We start from the raw sequence: 6,329 nt of genomic DNA on the forward strand, positions 1-6,329 counted from the left end.
TGTTCATACTGGACCCGGTTCTGGTTTCCTCTCCACATTCACTACATACATTCAGCATGCTAAAAAAACAACTGAAAACTGAATATAAAAATGTCATCCTTGAATTTAATCAAAAATGCTTTTTATGTCTTCAAAATCTATTTTTAAGGCTTCTTAGTATTGTATTTAGTGGGAGCAAAAAGAAAAATACCTCTGGTTTTGGCAAGTGACAAGGGGAGAGAGTGATTGCCAGATAAAGCCTTCACTCAGAACCATGGGTGCAGGTTATTGGATAAGTTAATTTTAAGGAACTTGTAACATTGGGGGCTTCAGCTCAGACCCATCATTCCTCCTGTTCCCTCTAAAGGAGCCTTTTTACTTTCTTTATGCATTTTTCCACTGTTTGTTCCTCACGCGCAGCACACCAATGGGGGAACAACTCCGCCCACCTCACTGCCTCAAACAGGTATCATTAAGTATAGATTATGCTGGTACCAGACATTGCCAAATAGTGATTTCTGTCATTTAGGAACCAGAAAGAGACAGATTTTGAACAGCTGCACCTATACTCATCAAATCTGGGGTAGCAATGTATAAAAAGTGCTATATTTCCTGTAGGATTACGACTTTAAGACTATTCAAGTGCTAAAAGCAAAGCAGAAAGTAATCATTCCGTCCGCTCCGACCACAAACATGTGTTCTGAGAACTTCAAACTCAGCCTTCGGCTTGCGTAAATACGCACTAGAGGACCCTGCGCCATAGAGGACATATAATGTCTGGTCAGCGCGGAGACTAAGATGAGAAATGGTTATAAACTGTAACAGGCTCAAAGTGCATGGAGGTGAAAAGAGGGAGAACATCAGCAGCTGGATCATGTGTAAAGACACAGCGTGAACCCCTGAGTGCTTCAAGTGTTGCAGCTGAGGGAAAAATGTTGGACCATAGAGGCTTGATGAAACTCAGCCTCAGTCACAAATAAGGATAGAGACCTACATTGATAAACAAACCCGTAGATTAATTATAATCGGGGGTGTTTTCATTGCCTTGATGTGACTCTGATCATTGATTTTGTACCTTTAATAATCAAATTAGTCGGTTAAACACGAGACGTATTTGACTGAATCCACTCTTCCAGCTTTTAGTTGATGTGACAGTGAAAACCAAGTGTTAAGACAGCCTCTAGTTCTTCCTGTTTCATTCATTACGGCCCGCCTCACTCGGTTCGGAGATTTGGCAGCAAAAGAAGAAAACAAGTATCAGAGACAAAACACTTATAATATGCATTTATTTATTACAATTGGAATTCCAAAGGGAGACAAACACAATATTACCATAAAGCTTCATTTAGTATATTACCGAAGTCCCCCTCCACGACCATTGTATGCATCTGTCTGCCAGCAAACCCCCAATCGCATGTTTATTATCGGCGCTCGGCTCCTCACGGAGTAATTTGGGGGTGTGGTCCACGGATACGGTCTCCAGGCGCTTATCTTCCCACAAGCAAAACAGATCCTCAACTGTCAACGTACGAACTAACTTTTAATTAACAGCCCAGGTGGTTTAAAGATTGTACCAGGAAAAACATTAAGAACCATAAAAAAGCTGTATGTCATCTTGAGAGGTCTCCCATAAAACCTGCGGTGCCTCTCAGTGCCGGGGGTATCTACAAGTGCTTGAATGGATTTATTGCTGCAAACCTCCCCCTCTGTAGACTCCATGCCACACAGTTTTAGTAATTAGAAGGTAACTCTTTGTGCTTTAAGAAAAATGCATGTTTAACACAAAAATTATTCGATATTTCCATAACACAAGCCACTTATAACGCTATATGCTATCAGTGGACCCTTCCACTGTCTGTAGGCAGCAGCAACACTGGCCGGGTCTCTTTACTTGTGTTTATAGTCACTGCTGAGTCGCTTTTGAGTGGCCGACTGCAGATTGGGCCTGTGGTCTCATCATTGCAACTCCCAGGAGGCTTCTGTAATGTGGTCAGTAATCTCTCCTCTGGTGGGGAGGTGGCGTGGGGTACAGTTGTTCTTGTGGCTCTTGTGCTCTGGGGGTCCTTTACTTCTGTGTCCTCTGCATCCATCACATTTTAGGAAATTCCAAATAAAAATAAACCTTTTTTTTTACATGTACTTTTATTTTTACAGTGCTCCACTTGTGAAAGTAAATCTTTTGGGCTTTTCTTTGGCACTCAGCCATCTGAGGGTTTCTGCTAGACATGCCAAGCCAAGCCAAAAAAAGATTCTGACTGATTTCAATTCAATTTATTTATGTTTAAATAGCATTAAATAGCATTAACAATACACATCATCTCACGGCCATTTACAAAGTCAGTTCAATCTAATCCCCCATACTGATTGGTCAAAAAGTTTCCTCTCTAAAGGAAACTCAGAAGATTCAAAACATATTTTAAGTGCAGCCATGGCCATTTTATGCTGTTGCTTAGCAACCTATTTTTAGATACAAAACACACAAGCATTGAATTCAGTGTAAATTGCGGTGTGATTGGTTGGGAGGATGTAATGACTGTAATATTAACGTACATGGCTATAAATACATAAGGAAGGAAAACTGTTATTCTATTGAACTTTTTTTCTATCGATATACGTCTATTGATCGATATATATCTTTATTGAATTGTCGTCCAGCCCTAGTCCCAAATGGACGATTCCTTTATGAGGCATCATGCTGTTTAGCCGCTAACTCTATCAAACTGGAGAAAGCAAACTAACTGCATCAGTTCACAATTTATTCAAACTTTTAAATAAAATCCAGCTGTTTAGGAAAAGAAATACAAAAAATTATAACCATTTCCACTTCTGGCTGTTTTAGAGTGTTGCTTTTTGCAATGACTTTACCAGGAGGTGGAGTTGTGTGTGGACACCTGTTGAAATATTTTTTTATTTAAGTTTCTCTGAATCCCCTGTTGTTGGATAGGCTTCTTACAGCTAGATAACAGACTTAAAAAAAATGTTACTGCAGCATTTGAAACAAAACAAAGTTTTTAAAAAGTATGCTAAAAAAAAAAAAAGGTAATTTTTGCAGTTTGGCATCCAGATGGACATTCAGGGATGATGCTGGACAGCGAGGATGAACACGAAACTGGAGATGGAAATGAGGATCATAGAGGGAGAGTTTGAGTTGAAATGGGTTCAGTTTTCCCCCGTTAAGCAGGAGTTTGACCTCATCAACCCCCGAGTACCTTGGATGGAAAAGCTAAAGGACGATTGTCTTCAAAAACACAAAGTGGTTCGAAGAATATTTCAGACAGCTGCTGTTTTCAGGGTTTATTGCAAATCAATTTATTCATAAAATATGGTTAAAGCAACTTCTGTACAAAACATATTGGTGACATGACAACAAGAGCAGCCAAAAAAGAATCCTGAGGTAAAAGAATTACACACATTTTTTTTTAAGAATTGTTAATAATTATTGCGATACTAAAACATTAGCTCATCAATCCTGTCAGAAACAAAAACACAGTTGCTATATTTCACCCTGTGTGAAGCAAAAATAAACATCTGAATTCAGTCATCTGTTGAAATACAAACTTAAAGGCATTTTTTTAAATCCCTGCAGTCATAAAAAATGAATGTCATCTAACAAAACAAAGTGTGGTGCTGACCTCTGTCTGGTTTGCTCATGTGTTGCTGGTTTGTGCCCGGCATTTGGAAATTTGAACAGAATCGGTCATGTGGTTTCAGTTTTATTAACAATTAACCCCCACCATGTAAATCTTTCTAAAAGTATGTAAATAATAAAAATACAGATTATCATTATGTGTACGCTGCACATGTAGTTTCTCAACTGATACTATTAAAGGTTTATTAGGGCTTCACAAGACTGCGTGGTAAAGCTAATTATTTATTAGCACCCATTTACACCTGACTAGTTCTGATGATCTCTCTAGCTCGTTTGGGGTTAATCAAGAATGCATCGAGCTCCCCTGACGCTTGTTAGAGCTTCCCTAACGCAAAACTTCAGTGTTGAGTTTGTGGTGTTTAACCACCACCATATTGACCCGTTTCCCTCACTCTGCTACATTCTCTTATTATTCACCAGTTTTACATTACTCGCTCTGATGGGTCTGTTGTGACTTGATCTGGGGGTGGGAGGGCGCTTGGGCACTGGCCCATATGGTGTATATAACAATAAAGAAACAGGACAAGTAAAACCAATTTCAGAGCCTTGGTTTGATTGTCTCACAGTGGGTGGTGAAAATACGCAGATCTTTGATTTTCAGTGCATGATTCCCCCGACTTCATTGTTGAAATGTTCACACAGGTTGTGGGAGTAACAGCAATTACTGCCTCTGTCCTTTTAGCACGTCCCAAATTTAACGTTACTTTCCAAGCTACTGCCGTAGGAAGGCCACCGCATCGTCACATGCATTTCAAACTGGAGTTTGTCTTTCCAGATTGACCGATTATAGAAGTCGTGTCAGTGCCTTAAAATCCAAAGTTAAAGGAGGCCTTATACTAGAAGAGGTCTGTACGAGATAATTCATCTTTAATCAGATTTCTCTCAAGTTATCAAGTTTTAGATTTTGTTCCCTGTTGCTGTTTTTTTAACCATATCTTTACAAATCTTTGTTGTTTTTAAGAGATAATCTTGACAAAAGCTTCTGAGAGGATGTTGTTGATCAAATGTGTGCTTCTTGAGTTACATGCTCTGATATAAGATAATCAAACCTGATTGTCTGTTAACTGGTGGAGTGTTTTAGCTTGAGCACTTTCACTTTTAATTTGGCAGCCCTCATGTTGTTCTTTCCCAGAAACTCGTGTTTGTGCTGGCGGCGTAATTCAAATTTAAAACGAACCTCCGCAGTATGATGTGATTTCCAGGGAACCTGACCAACCAGGCAGGATTCCTGCATTGAGAAACACTCAAACACACACCAGCCAGGGTTAAACGGTATCTGTCTCCGGAGAACGTGAAGTGTTCATGTAGTTTCTGCTTGCTTGTCAAATCAAATCAGAGTCGATTCTGATTGATCCGGAACGGTTCTTTCGGTGTTCAGTTTGAGATTAACTTTGTTCGGATAACTAGCAGCACAAACTGTGCAGCTAGGTCACCAGTATTTTTGTAGTTTATGGTTATGTTGAGTGCTTTTCACGTGGTTCTGGCCCTCCTCAGATCAAACTGCATCTCTACTCATCTTGGCGACCTTTCAGCCGGAGGATCTGGATCTCCAGGGTTCAGCTTCTCTCTTTCCAGGAGCAGATTCCTCTCTTCAGCTCGACTAGATCTTCTCTCCACCTGTCTTGAGCCCTCCCGTATAAATCTGTCAGCCCTGCAGTGGAAGTAAATATGTCACTTAATCACACAGCAACATCCATACGGGTAAGTGAATCTGACTTTTGGAGATAATTACACTCTCTCTTCCTTTCTTCCAGCAAAACAAAACCAAGCAGCCACCAGCATTACCTAAAGAAAAAGTCACAAGCAACAAGCTCCTATATGTGATCTCCTTTATGTGAGGATCACAAAGCTTTGAGATCCTCACATGAATGATTTCAAGATAATTTTCTAGATTCCTGCTTATTTATTTTGGTTAACTTTTAAAGATTAATAGCGGAGACAAAGGTGCAGCTAAGTCTGGAAGAAGGACTCACACTTTGCACAAACTTAAAGATTCAGAGCTCAACTTACTTTCTACTGCTCTCTTTTTGTAATTTTCAGGTATATACATTAAAAGCCATGCCATATATCTTATTAAATAAATTGCAAAGATTAGATTTATTTATGCATTTTATGCATCCATATTAACTAATTATCTTGAACATGTCGTTTAACTGCAGTTCTCCCTGCCTCTGATACTGGGAGACCAACGTAACTATGCTTTAATATTGCATAAATATTATGAGGCTAATTAAAATATTTTTACAGAAAATTACATTGTTATTAAAAGGCCTTTTTACAAGACAGACTGAGGTTATGTCCCTCGTTGACCACTGTAGCCGGTCACATCCTGCAGACATTTTCCTTACATAAATAAAGTCAACGTGCTAAAGCTCATGCCCTCTTCACTATTTGCAACCCTGGTTTTATTCTTGCTTTCTAGTTTCACCTTCCAGACTCAAGTCAGTAAATTTACTGGAATCTGTGACTTGGAAAATGAGGGCAGCAAGCAATCTGACCCTCAGAATCCAATATGGCAGCCGGTCATCCTCCAGAACGCAATGAAAGCTGTAGTGACTTGCTTCTTAAATCAGTTGCATGCATGTGTGAACATTGTCATCATAATGCACAAATACAGGAAACAAAATCATTGTTGTCAGTTAATGTTGCTGATAGAAGTCAGGCTTTTTGACAACAATTAGCAAATGTCATCTGTGTGGAC

The sequence above is a fragment of the Fundulus heteroclitus genome, chromosome 20, assembly GCF_011125445.2.
Source record: "Fundulus heteroclitus isolate FHET01 chromosome 20, MU-UCD_Fhet_4.1, whole genome shotgun sequence".
Taxonomy (NCBI): Eukaryota; Metazoa; Chordata; class Actinopteri; order Cyprinodontiformes; family Fundulidae; genus Fundulus; species Fundulus heteroclitus.